This window comes from Rhinatrema bivittatum, chromosome 12 (assembly GCF_901001135.1).
Source record: "Rhinatrema bivittatum chromosome 12, aRhiBiv1.1, whole genome shotgun sequence".
NCBI lineage: Eukaryota > Metazoa > Chordata > Amphibia > Gymnophiona > Rhinatrematidae > Rhinatrema > Rhinatrema bivittatum.
The window spans coordinates 24,439,755-24,454,141 of NC_042626.1; the positions used below are offsets into that span (position 1 = coordinate 24,439,755).

The 14,387-nt window shown below is 47.8% G+C and overlaps 1 long non-coding RNA gene across 1 annotated transcript; it reads left to right on the top strand.

Annotated features, from left to right (window-relative positions):
• Positions 1 to 9,049: 9,049 nt before the first annotated feature.
• Positions 9,050 to 14,166, top strand: LOC115074577. The gene is made up of 2 exons (XR_003852283.1): positions 9,050 to 9,161; positions 13,814 to 14,166. It is a non-coding gene; the product is annotated as an uncharacterized LOC115074577 (long non-coding RNA).
• Positions 14,167 to 14,387: the final 221 nt, after the last annotated feature.

The following is a 14,387-nucleotide window of genomic DNA, read 5'->3' on the forward strand; positions in this document are numbered from 1 at the left end:
CACACCAGGCATTAAGGTAGGACATATCTGCTTTTAAAACACATTACAGGAGCGCTTTCTTTCAAGTCAAAAACCCTCTCTTATTTAATCAGTGAAATAACTTTTTGAAAGGGCTTTTTCCCCTATCTTCGGCTGCCTCCTTCCTTCTGCGGATAGAGCTATGAATAAAACATGCATATCCCAATTAAATCTTGATTTAATTTCATGTCTTTGCAAAGCTGATGAACTCGAGTGCTCTCAGGAAGGCATGGAGCATGAGAACTCTTTTGTAATACAGTCCTGTTTGGAAGAGGCCAGGGACATGGGATAATTGGGAGAGTCTCAGACTGATGATATGTCACCTGCTTTTTTTTTTTTTTTACTTTTATCTTTATTACAATTTAACATAAATATCCAAGAAATACATTCTTTTTAAGAAAAAGCATTGGAAAAAAACAATACAACCAATACAAAAAAAGGGAACAGAAATGCATGAGGCTAGAGTTGTGCATGGCTCTCCCAGCACAGCTTTAAAAAAGCAAGATGGGTCCGTTAACTGCTACTGGAGGCTCTCTCCTAGCTGTCCCTTCCTTGTAGGGAAAGTTACAGTATATGCCTCCCTTTGAAGGAGAGATGCTAGGGGTGGCTTTCTGGTTTCTCTCCCTCTGCAATGTCTGCTCTGTCCTCGCCCCCTCGCCTCCCCTTCCACAGGAAGCCTACAAGGAACCTGAGATGAGGAGTGAGCCTGGAGCACACACTGCAGGCAGGATATGGGGAGAAACTGGATTAGAGAGAGTGCAGCAGACACAGCTCAGTCTGCAGCTGTGATTCCAGGACTTGGCACTTAACCGAGCATAGAGCGAGGGTGCACAAGTCAGGGATCTGTGACCTACGAGGGGTGGAAAGAGAGTCTGTTGGGATCTGGGAGGGAGGAGGGGGAAGAATGCCAGGGTCATCTCTGGAGGGGGAACAAGTGGTGGTGGTGGTGGTGGGAGAGAGAGAGTGGATTAGCGAGGCAGGCGGAGAAAGGGTTTGAAGAGAGAAAGCTGATATGCATTTCCTCGCCTCTTTTCCCACTATCAACTGCAATCTCAGGGTGGCCATAACTGAAAAGTTCCCAGGTATGGCAGTGGACTACTGGAGCTATACAGAGGACGATATTTAGCCACTGGCTGGCTACAAACTTATCTGTCTAACTTAGCCAGAATACTCAGTGGCACAGGTGTGCTGCTGAATGTAGCCAGTTATCTTAAAGTTAGCTGGATAAGTTTAGTCGGCTAACCTTAGAACTCCTCGTCAGCTGTCCTAAAGTAATCTGGCTATGTTAGCCAGATAACGTTGAAAATCGGCATTTAGCTGGCTAACAGCCGCGCCCCAGAATCCCCTCCCTCCTCTCTGACTTAGGTGGTTAACTTTAAGCCAGATATAAAGTTAGCTGACTAAATCCAAGGCAGTCAATCTGGCGGGATCTTTAAATTCTGGCATGTCTTCTGCTAAGCATTTTGTTGATTTATTGAGCATGTATTTTTAATAGTATTGTGGCGCCAAGTTTTGGGGAATGCTGTAGCTATGTTTTCATTTTTGCTCTCTAACGCACTTACAATCTCAGTCATGTAATAAGTTTTTAAAATAACTAAGTGCCAAACTTAGCCAGACATTTCCTAAACACAGGCTTTTTAACTAGTCCTTAAGGTCAAGCAGTCAACACCCAGAGTATTGGAGAGGAGGCTAAATAAACATCTTGCCTCTACTTATCGCTCAGAAGGTTGATCCTTTGGACAGGGCTGGTGCAAGGGTATTAGGCGCCCTAGGCAAACCTTCTGCCTTGTACTCCCCTCTCCACCCGGTCCAGGCCCCAGCTCCAGCCCTGACCTCATTCACTCAGACAGACCCCCTCTCTACATGCACTTAGGGTCGTTGTTTCATTCACACACGCTCCCTCCCTCTCTCACTAACACCATTGCTCTGTCATACACACACAATCCCTCTCAGTCACACACACACACAAACAGAGGCCCACCAAGACTCTGCTTCTCTCGGCCGTGAGTGGGATGGGCTCCGCTCGTGGCCTCATATTGCTGCTCTTTGCCAGCCCCTAATGGCTGGCGCCCTAGGCGACCGCCTAGTTTGCCTATTGGGATGCATCGGCCCTGCATTTGGATAGGTTCATAAAACATGTAATGTACACTTCGATATTTAATTACACATTTGCATGGAAAATATAACCAAAAACAGAGCACCAGGTTGAAGCACTCTGGCTCTGAATAACAAAAATTGTTTCCTTGTGGCCTTAACCATATGTCAGGTTAGGACTTCTGGATACAACACAGTAAACTTCAATGCAAGGGTTTTTACTTACAGGACACTCAAGGTTAATTACAATTAATGCAGATCTTTAGTCTAAAGTCCATTACTCACGCTGCCTGCTTAGTCCAGGGTTGGTCATGCTAAGTTACTTCACCAGCAGTCCAGCTCAACCATGCAAGCCTCAACTGGGCCTTTCCCAGCAACCCCTTCTTAAACCCACCAATCCGGATCCTTGGGAGTGAGGGGGGAAGTGAGGGGAAGGTCGTGTCCTGGGCTAACAATGGTCTGAGGCTACCTTAATTTAAGTTCCACTGTGGCCTTGTTAACAGCTCACCAGCCTTTATCTAAATAAAACCCTGGTTCAAGGCCCCTAAATTTCTTTTTTTTTTTTTGCACCAGGATAGCATATCAGGAAAAAATGTGCACTTCATACTTTAAAATAAAGCTTCTTTTTTGACAGAAAAATAGTTTGAGAACAAACTCTATGTCTGAATCTTAAAACAAAATGCACAATCGAAGCAGGCAAAACAGGTGAATCTTCCCCATATTTTTTCATAAAGTAGGTTTGATCTAAACGTTTTAAAGGCAGGATGCAGGTGGCTGAGGCACTTCTCCCCCCTCCTTGCTGAGGAGTGCCCTAGTGCAGTGGCTCTCAACTTTTTTTCAGTCGGGACACACCTGACAGATGGTTCTTACATGCGTGACGCACTGAACCCATGATCGTCATGGGGCTAAATGTAAAAGCACAGTTTGCATCCACGGGAACCCCCCTGACCCACAATAATGGATATAATGAAGAATTATGACATTCCCCATACAACTCGCCTTACAAAAAATATATTATGGTTCTGGTGTCATCTCAGTAACAGCAACACAAACTCCTTCTACTTCCAGGCTCTATAGCCCTACTTATGAAAGAGAGCAGTTTACCACCAATTCGTGCCCTCTTGAGAAAACACAACAAATAAGACCGATACAAACGCTTACATGCTAGTAAAATACCTCACCTCCATCACACATACAGAAGTGACCTAACATACTCCCAGGATCTGCAGTAATGCACATAAACTAATCCGCACACAGTTACACCTGTATTATGGAATGCACGCAAACAGTAACAACCCTACCTATGAAAAGGCAACACTACAAATATTAAATCAGGCCCTAAACACCAATACACCTCCTATTAGGAAAACAGAATTAGCCAAGCAGTTATAGATCCCCACACAGAAATAATTGTAAAGCTATACTAATAAACAGAATGTTTCAAAACAGTTATGAACAAAATAGCATCTGACAATTAATAATTCATAAAATTATTAAAAATTCTCCAAACACCAATAAAATATTTCAAAACAGCAGACACATCACATAATATTCAATAATTAAAATATCTGTCAATCAAGAAAAATAAACTTAAAAAACCACCTTTACTTACCCCCTCCAGCAGCTCTCCTACTCTTCCATGCAGGCCAGTAGCACACATCAGAAGCAGCAGTAGTGGCTGAAGCTTTGTATTCATGGTCCTCTTCCTTAGAGCCCACAAACAGTCTCTCTCTCACACACACATACCAGTCACACTCCCATGACAAGAGTCTGTCTCTCACACACCAATCATCTCCCGACTAGTCTTTCTCTTACACACACCAGTCACCTTCCCCACCAGTCTCTCTCTCTCTCATGCACAAACACACAGGCTTCCCACGCCCATGGTCTATCTTACATATACAGGCTTCTCACTCCCATGCTGTGTCTCACACATTCCCACACTCATCCATACACCCAGGTTTCTTACTCCAATGCTCACTCTCTCCACATGCACAGGCTGTTCATTCCCATAATCACTTTCTTTCTCCCTCACACACACACACACCTCTCTCTCTGTCACACACACACCAGTCATCTCCCCAACCAGTCTCTCTTTCATGCATACATACACATACAGGTTTCTCATTCCCATGCTCTTTCACACAGACTCCCACACACCAGGCTTCTTACTCCCATGCTCTCTTACATACACCAGTTTCTCACTTCCATGCTTTCTTTCTCTCTCTCACACATACACACACACAACACCAGTCACCTCCTTGACCAATCTTACTCTCACACACACACATTCCAGTCATCTCCCTGACCAATCACTTTCATTGTCTCTCACATGTGCACAAGTCACCTCTCTGACCAGTTTCTCTCAATCACACATATGCTCTCTCTTACACACTTACACACATGCTCTCAATCAAATACATGCTCTCACTTACACAAAGGTTCTCAATCACAGTTTCATGTACACACATTCTCTCACTTACACATAGACTGGCTGGCTATCTCTATCTCTCACTTCCTGCCTCCCCAGAGCACAAATGGTAGCCACAGCAGCCTCCTCCTCCAGCCCCCACAGACCAAGAAAGAAGAATCCCATTGGCTGCGGGGGGGGGGGGGGGGGGGGGGGGCTAATGCTGCTGTCTCCTTTGCCGATCACTGGCTGCTTCAGATTTTGCTCCGGGCCCACGCTACTGCTTGGGGGCCGATGCTGCAGCTGCTACTTTTCCATGCAGCATGGCTCTTTCTTCTTTCCGCGCACCCTGCTGCACATCACTTCCTGTTCCGGGCCACGGGGGCAGGTGCAGGAAGAAGAAAAGGCCCAGCCTTAGTTGCCACCCTCCACTAACACTGCTGATAGCCCAGGCGGCAATGGCAGCAGTGGAAGTAAGATAGCCTGCCTCTCGCTCGGTGAAGGAAGAGTAGGGAAGAGCAGCGGGAGACCGGTAGCACGCGACACACCTGCTGGTGCTTGGCGACACACTGGTTGAGAACCGCTCTCCTAGTGGTTAGAGTAGCAGGCTACAAGCCAGGCTTCACATCACCCTGCCGCTCCTTGTGACCATAGGTAAGTCACTTTACCTTCCATTATCACAAGTACACATTTAAGATTGTGAGCCCTCTGGAGATAGAGAAATACCTGTAGTACCTGAATGTAATCTGCTTTGAAGGGCCTGAAAAGGGGAATAGAGGTAGAAGGCTTCAGAGACCAGCGGGGTGGACTTTGAGAGCTTCACTTTAGAACAGAAGTGCCATGCTGTGTCCAAAAGAAGGTCCATGGAGCCCAGCATCCTGCCTATAACAGGGGCCAGTCCAGATCACTAGGGAGTACCCTACAGACTCCAAATAGTGTGCATAGGCTTAAAAATACAATCCATGTGCATTATTTCCCTAATCCCATCCAAAACACAAACCCCAGGGAACAGCTCACCTGAATATTTTATAAAACATTTCTGAAGCAGAAATCACAGGAAGCTTTGGAAAATTAATAAGCCATGAATTGCAACATCTCACATTTTCTAACATTTCAATTTTATTATGTAAATATAAATTATCTTTAACGAGGGAATGTTCATTCTCCTGAACTTTCAGAGGCTTGACTTCAGCTTCTGGCAAGCTAATACGTCTGTCTCTTGTTTATTAAAGTTTAGTGATGATTCCATAGCTGTGATATCTATCCAGGAAAAGCGGCAGTCACTTTCCAACTGTCTTCAGAGTCAATAATCTTAGGTGTCACAAAAACAAACTAAAGTGAATCCGGGTGTGGTTGGTCTCCACCCAAAGCAAGCATTGCAGCCCCCAATACAGTTAGGCCTGGATTTATGCACAGGGCGGCAGCCTGGGCCAGTGCCTGGGGTGGCACGCAGAGCCAATGTTTAGCCGCCTCCAGTTTTGTCTGTTCTGCTGCTCTCTGCAGCGGGGCAGGAGAGACAAGAGTGCCTTCCAGCTGCCGCTCCTTCCCCTCCATGCTGATGATGAAATGGAGGGGTTCCCCGCTCCTATGATGAAGAGCGGGGGGCAAGGCACCGAGCAAGGGCAGCAGTCAAAGGGATCCTTTGCATCTCAGTCGAGTTGAGCCTGCACGGTTCCCGTGTTTTATGGGAACCGCGCGGGCTAGAATTGACCGAGCTGCACAGGTGCCCTGGCTGCACCTCTCCCCCCCCCCCCCCCCGCCCCCCTCCACCATAGTGTTTCAGCCAATGCTTCTGACGTGGCCCCACAAGGCAACAGAAGAGGCATCGCTGCTCACCCTTGATGTGGACCACGGGACTGAAAAACCAATGCTATCCCTCCTCTTCATGAAGGCCAAGGGTGGGGATGAAAGAAGGAAGGGGGCTTGCCCCACATGGCCTATGGGAATGAAGAGCCCCTGCCTGACGACATTCCCGTCTTCCTACTGGAGCAAAGGTAGATCAGGAGCGAAGGGTGGAGGGGGAAAGAAAATGACATCACAGGTTGGGGGGTGGGAGGGAAGAGAACAGAATTTGAGGTCTCCCAGGGGGAGGGGAGAATGGTAATGGGGTGGAATGGCTGGGTGCGATTGGGGCAGGGGGGTAAGAATATTATTGAATGCCTGCTTGGATGGGAGACTAACCTCAGATTTGAGGTTGGGAGGAGGATGGGAATTGAGGTTGAGGGTAGGGAAGAATGGAATCTGAGGTAAACGGGTGGGGGGGGGGGGGTGGGATTAAGGGATTAGATCTGAGGTCTGTGAAGGGGTTTAAGGGATCTAGGGCTGGGGAGGCAGGAATTAAAAGTAGGTGAGGAGGATAGAATGGACCTGCAGATCTGCAGATGGGTGCGAAGGGATCCAATCTGAGATGGGGGAGGGCGCAGCAGAGCACCGGAAGGTTAAATCCACACTGAATACAGCCAAACATTGCTACAGGTTCAACCCATTTCCTGGCCCAGCTGCTGACAAATGACCCTCTCTGCTCTTCTCCAACTCTCAGCAACCCCTTCCAAATCCTTGGCCGCATCTGGTGAGAATGCAGCAAAGCCTGGCCATGGCCTCGACGGATCCCATGCCTGCCACAGGCAGACCCCTTGCTTCTTCTGTGGATTGCCAGCATTGCTGAGTGCCCAGCTAGTCCTTCTGTGGCCAGGCGAAGGGCAGTTTCCAAACGGAGCTCGAGGAGTGCACCCCTCCTGTGTGTCTGCCATCTTAAACCTCCAGCACTTTTGCCTGGTTTAAGATGGTGGTGGTAATCCATAGAAGCAGTGGTGTCACGCCGAGGAGGGGGGGGGGAGCCTGGGTAGAGACAGAAGGAAAGGTTAACAGATCTGAGTGACCGCCTGACCGCTGGTCACAAGGAATGGGCGCGTTTATCCTGTGGTTTTTTTAAGCTTCTGTTCCAAAATGTTTCCTATTGGATCTGAAAGTGCCACGAGGAGAGTCTCAACTAGTCCTTCCGGAGGAGAGGGGGGTGGATGTGAAGGAGGAGGCCGTTTGAAACTAAGGAGTGAGGGAGAAAGGGGAGGAAGATGAGTTAAGGAAAAGTAGATCAAACAGGACCAGAGAAGGGCAGGAGAAGGGGGGGGGGGGGGGTGAGGGAAGAAAGTAAGAAAGAATGAGGGAGGAAGAAGGCAGAAAAAGGGGATGAGTGTGGGGGAGAGGGAGAGGTCAGAGGTGACAGCAAAGCTCCCAAATGACTCCTTAGGAAAGCCAGAGCAGCATTCTGAATGTAAAACATAATCCATTGATCCATAGGGGGGTGACAAGGTGACGCAATTTCCCCCAAAAACGAGCCTCAGGGAAGCTATGGAATGCAGACTGGAGGGGGGAGGGGGGGGGTTGTGTGTGGGAAGGAAGGGAATAAAGGGCTCTTACCTTTACGTTTCCAATGAGCCCAATTTTCCCTTGAATGATTAATAAGGGCTATGATTTGCTGAGCCGCGAGACCTTGCTCCCAGCATCCTCCCTGTTATCAGCGAGCACCAGGTTTGCACTAATGGAGCCGTAACAATGCGTGAGGGGCGGACGACCCATGCCCTCAAGGCTCAGTGAGATCTCGCTGCAGCCCCTGCTAGGCTGGGGAATTCCCTGGCCCACGGGGAATTCCCTGGCCCACAGGGAATTCCCCAGCCTGGCAGAACAGCGGCTCCCGTCCGTGGCATCCGGCGCAGAACCGGACGTCGGTCTTGGGTGGATCCATTCCCAAAGCGTTACACCCCCCCCCCCCCCTCCTTCTCAGATGACAAGGCCACAGGCTGACGATGCCCCTTTGGAAAACACCAACAAACCGCAGCCCGGCCCCCATCTTTCGGCCCGCTGAGAGTCACAGCGATAGAATTTCCCTCCGCCCCCCCCCCATATGAAATAATATCTGAAGAGGAGGCCTGGCACAGTTTTGAAGCTTTGTTTCTCACTGCATCGCAAGAAGCTGATTGATCCCCCCGCCATCCCATCCGCCCCAGGACAAGGTTCAGAATCGGTTAATACCGTGGAGAAAATGGGTCGCCCGCTGTGCCTAACCCCGCGCCGGGGAGGAGCGCACATAATGGCTCTAATAAGCCAGCTGTTAGACAGCACCCCGGTGCACCGCTATTGACTTTTCTACGCTTCCCTCACTACTGGATGCATTTCATACACAAAAAAAAAAAAAAAGCACCCAAAATAAATTACATTACCAATTGTTTCAGCTGTTCCTTTCAAGGAGCACTCTTAGCTTTCTTCTCCAGCCATATAATACTTGCTCCTTATGCTGACGCCTCTCCCTATACAGCTGTAAAATCGCATTTTTGTTTTGCAACCCATAAAACAGGTTTCTGCAATCCAGATGGTTAGGCTTCAGAGATGTTATAATTTTCCTGTGATTTTTGCTAATTTTCTTTTCATTAGCTTTTACGTAGGGTTTTGGAAGTAAAAACTCTTCCATGCAAATTCCCCCCCCCCCCGGGCATGGACAGGGGCCGGTGGGAAGGGTGCCCAGCCGCCCTAGGCGGTGACGCCATCATCACGTCCCCTCTCGCTCTCGTCGCAGGCGGCCCACCTCCCGACGTCCCTTCTCCTACGCGAATTTCTCCGCGCTGCCTCTCCAGACTCGTTCGAGGTAAAAAAAAAAAACAAACCAACAAAACCTGCCGCCCTCACATCGCCCTACTGCATCCCTGCCCATCTCCGGCGCCCCAAATCGGTACAACTGATTTGAAAGCCTGAGGCGGCGCGGTGCGTTGCTGCAGGAAATGAAAGCCAGGTTTGGCTCCTGAGGGCGGTGGCTGCTCTCCAGGCCAGCTGGGGCTTTGCCTATTATTTCAGAGGTGATAGCAGCCTATACCCTGCAAGCTGCTCTTAAGCCTCCAGCCCCATCAGAATCCAGAAACTAATATTTCTATAATTGCTAAAGTCCATGTTTGCAGAACGGTTCCCCATCTTCTCAGGTGTGGCGTCCTGGTGGGGAGCGGATAGAGAGACTGAAGTTTCAGAGTATTAAGGAGCTGGCCTATTTTTTTTGTGAAGGGATTGGCACAAATTTATGGCCTCATTCACTAAGCATTTTTTCCCATTGACGCAGGATGGGAGGAAAAGGGCCTTAGTAAAACAAGCCCTTAGGTTGTAAGTCCTTTGGGAATAGGGAAATACCTACAGTACCTGAATGGAATCCGCTCTGAAGCGCCTGAAAAAGCAGAATATAAATCAAATAAATATATAGATAAAATGATTCCGCCTGGCTGTGCAGCCCTGCTGATAAGACAATGAGAGAGCAAGGCAACGTGCATTCTTATTAACTTCCTTCTGCTCATGACAGTGTTTCCCCCACCGGGCATGAGAGATGTCTATTTAGTCTTTTGTTTGGTTGGTTTTTTTTTTTTCATGATTGATTCCTGTGGCGTTGGGAGGTTAAAGTGTTTTTAGCATATTTAAATGAGGAAATGTGGGGACTTCGGTCTGGACAATTCATACGGCAAGGACTTTGTCCACTTTTCCCAGGAATACCCAGGACCCCGGAGTTGAATATTTTCACCATGAGACGTCGGCTAGGTAACAGCGAGTGGCTGAATTCAGGTTTCAGGGGGTTTGGGAAGGAGCCCCCAGCCCAGAGCTGACTCAGCTCTTGAGAGCTCTTCCTCCTTCAGCAGACCAGGGAAAAGACAGCGCAGTTACTCTGGGTTTAAATAGTACAGAGTCAGCTAGGCATGAGGTTTTCTGCATAAGCCATTACATCTCGGTAAAGTGGCTTGGCTGCTGTGTTAGAAATAAATAAATACCGTGTATATATATATATATATATATATATATATATATATATAAAAAGTGATGCCTTTTTTATTGGATTAACATCATTTCTTTACTAGCATTTGAGAGCTAATACCCTCTTCTTCAGGTCAAAAGGTGATATTCACCAGGAAATATAAAGTAGTGTGGTTGCTATGAGTGAATAATAAAAGGGTGAAGGGTAAGGGGTGTGGGGGAGGTTGATGGGTGATGAGAAGGTGACAGGCGACATAATGTTATGGCCCATAATGTGATAGGAAACTACTAGGACTCTGAGTCCTTTTTTTTTTTTTGGTCAGGAAAGAAATGGGAGGAAAAGGTTGAGGATGGAGGCAGATAACAGTAACATTTTAAAGTTCCCAGCAGACCCGTTTTAGACAATGGGCATCAGCCTAGGGCGCCACACAGTCTGAAGGTGTTAAACATGCAGAAGAGAGAGGAACCGACCTCTGCTTTCTGTAGGGCCATGTGCCAGCACAGCTTCAGAAGGGAGCTGCCTACGGGGCAACGAAATCTTAAATCCGGCCCTGGTACCAAGGGGGTTATGCCTGATACTGGGCTCATCAGTTCTTTTAGTGTTTGTATCAAGGTGATTACCTTCATTTCAGGTATTTTGTGCAGTTCTAAAATTCCCTTCATGTAACCCTTGCCTCTTGGGTTTATGCCTTAGCCGGTTTCACTTTATCAGCACCATTTTTGGAAATGAGATTTTTTTTTTTATAAACAGCTGCCCAGTCGTCGTGCACTGAACGTTTCTTTGGCGGCTCTGCCTTGCCTTTACCATCCCTCGCCGGCTGCCGAAGTACATCGGTTCCCACTGGCAAGGGTAGGGTACTACTGCATTGTTTACAGTTATTTTACGGTTCCATTGTCAGAGTTGTCTTGATGCTACTGTTGTGCTATGTGGGTGCTCGTCCTGTAATCCGCTTAGAATGGTGAACTCCACCACAGGCAGAAGATAGGACTCAATCCGGGAAAATTCCCTTTAAGTACCCTGTGTTTACTGAGTTAGCCCAGAAAAATATACCGCCTACCTGTTGGCCATTACATAGTAAAGAAATTAGAGACAGAAAACATAATCCTCTGTGTGACAATGAGATGGGATGTGGGGACCTCAAGGCTCATCTAGTGCACCCCGTTTACTATCTGTTGCAGTATATCTTGTGTTAGCAGTGAATACAGCAGAAAAAAAACCTTCTGTACTTTTTTTTTTAATTCATTTTTAAAAAACATTTTAAATGACAAAATGGGAAAGATTTTCGCTCGCTCGACTGGAATGATATTCTCCAACCAAATGCTTTTCCATTTTGAGCGACTTTCCGCCTGATGCTTGTAACTGTTTAATAATTAGCCCTCTAGGTACACATCCTGTTAGCATTCCTTTTTTGTGAACTCACAAGGATGATGTTTGAATGTCGCCCAAGCAGTATCATGGCGAGAAAATTACAGTGCCCTAAATCAACATCTCCGAGAGATGCAGCGTCTCAGCGAGGCTGGAGAGCAGGTTTAATTAAACCATTAGCAACAATACAAAATATTTTTTTTTTCACAGCTAGGGATCTCTGTCTCTCCGTCTTTCTCTCTCACTCTCTCTTGTAATAAACGGGGAAAATATGAAAGCCTGGTGAAAAACAACCCACCATGTGTCATTAACATATAATAAGACTGAAGAAGTTGTTCAATTTTTTTTGCTTAGAAGAACAGATTCACTAATTAAGTACTAATAAATGGCTGCTTTATTTTCTGTTTAACATAGTAACATAGTAGATGAAAATGTAAGATCTGTGGACCCTTGTTGCTGTGGTGAGGCAGGTCCCGGAGGCCCTCATCGACAGCTGGTAGAGCTATACGAGGAAGAGTCTAGACAGGACCTTCTCCTATACCAGCATCTTTCCCCTTGGGTTGAGCCCTCAGGTTCTGGGGGCGAGAATCTCTATGGAAGCGATGGGTCAGAGGCAGGGCCAAGCTAGGGTCAGATGCAGGCAGCAAGCTAGAATGGTCAATGTCCAGGCAAGGGTCAGTGGCAGGCAGCAGGCGAGAATGGTCAATATCCAGCAAGGGTCCGTGGCAGGCGGCAAGCAGGAATGGTCAATCTCTAGGCAAAGGTCAGTTCCAGAAGTCAGTCCATGGGAAGGCTGGGGAGGCACGCAGAGGGACTGACACAGCAGAATAGCTGGATGAGAAGAGGCTGGACGGGCTGGAGGGATGAGGCAGGAAGCAGGACCGGGATCACAGGAACCAGGAAGCAGCAACACATACTACACACAAGGATGCAGGAGACCCGTTGCTGAGGCATCCGCTGGTAGTCTGGGGCTGCCATTTATACCCAGAACAGTTGATGTCATCAGGAGTCGCTGAAGCCCATTTTCCTGCCTCTGGCCCTTTAAGACGTGACGCATGTCTAGGGAGACTACCGAAAGGGACCAGAGCGTAGTGTAGAGGAGCGGCTCTGAGAGAGCATCTGAGCCAGGGCCTGCTTGTGCTGTGTGGTGTCGGAGGTGAGCGTCGTGGCTCACAGGGCCTGCCTGTGAGATACGACTTGTAACAGAAAGCAGATAAGGACCATATGATCCATCCAGTCTGTTCTGTTGTTTCTCTGTCTGGTTCCCTACCACTTTGGGTAAATGGGCATATAAATTCCAGTGCTTAAGCCAGCACCAGCTCTCCATGCTCCCTTCCCATGCTTTTCACTACTTTTCCTACTACTGCCCTCTATAATAGAGGTTCCCAACCCATGTGCAGTGGGGGAACCTCGGATTTGGTAGCATATTTGCAGCCACACGGCAAAGAAAGGATGGGAGTAGGCCACAACTGCCATCAGCAGCAGCAAAGTCTTGTCCTTCCATCTCTTGCCGCTGTCTGGAGCAGTCAGCAAGCAGCAGACATCATACCTGCTGCTGCCTCCTCCCCTCTGATGTCAGAGACACATGGGGTAGGTGGGTCTCTTAAGGCTACAGGGCCCCACGTTGTTCCAACTTAACAGGGAAATGGAAAGAGGAGAAGGAAGAGGAGGCAGCAGCAGCAGCAGGTAAGACAATCTGCTCGCTCAGATCCTACAGCCCACCAGTGGCAATCCCCGGGTTGGGGGAGGGGGTACAGATAAGACAGATGCTGTTTGTAAGGGGAGGGGTTGGGGGAGAGGTGATGATGACAGGGGGAGAAAAGGAAAGTTGCTGTCAAGAGGGTGAGGGTAGATGGAAGGGAAGGTGGTGACACCAGGATGGTGAATGAGGGAAGGAAAGATTATGGTGTTAGGATGGAGGGAAGGTGAAAGTGATGCCAGGTGGTAGGGATGGAGGGGAGGGAAGGGAAGGGGTTAATGCCAGGGGAGGGAGTGGGAGAGGTGGAAGGAAGCTGATGGTACACCAAGATTAAGTGAACCCAGTTCTGAGTGTATCATGGCATGAAAAAGGATGGGAGGGAACCACTGCTCCATATCTATCCCAACTTCCCCGGCATGATTGTTTATATCTTTAAATTCTTTTTCAGAGCTCTTCTAGGCTTCGTCATATGCTTTTGTATCTCCTTGACCTCAGAGGGCTCACAATCTAAGTTTGTACCTGAGGCAATGGAGGATGAAGTGACCTGCCCAAGGTCACAAGGAGCGGCAGCACAATTTGCCAGCTGGAGATTGATCAGCTTGGGATAAAAGCAAAAACAAAACAGGACTTCCCATCATCACAGCATGTAAATAAGCGCTCGACTCTTGTTTGTTTGATTATTTGTATTTTGTTCTAAGTTACTTTGGCTGTTTTTACTATGAATGGTCCATTGTAAACCACATACAACCGTGGATATAGCGGCACCTAAATACTAAAAATAAATAAATACATACATTTGAACCCTGGTTTCCTTGCTCTAATTACTACTAGACTGTTCCTCCTTGATCTGATTAGTAACCAGAGAACAGAATTACAAGACAGGAAAGGTCTGGGGCCTGAGCAAATTCTGGTTCCCTCCCCGAATTTCTGAGTGACCTTCAGCAAGTCACTTTAGCTCCCTGTTTCTGTTTCTTCTACAGTTCTTACAAAGACGCTTTGGCCCAAAAATCCAGGATTTGGTT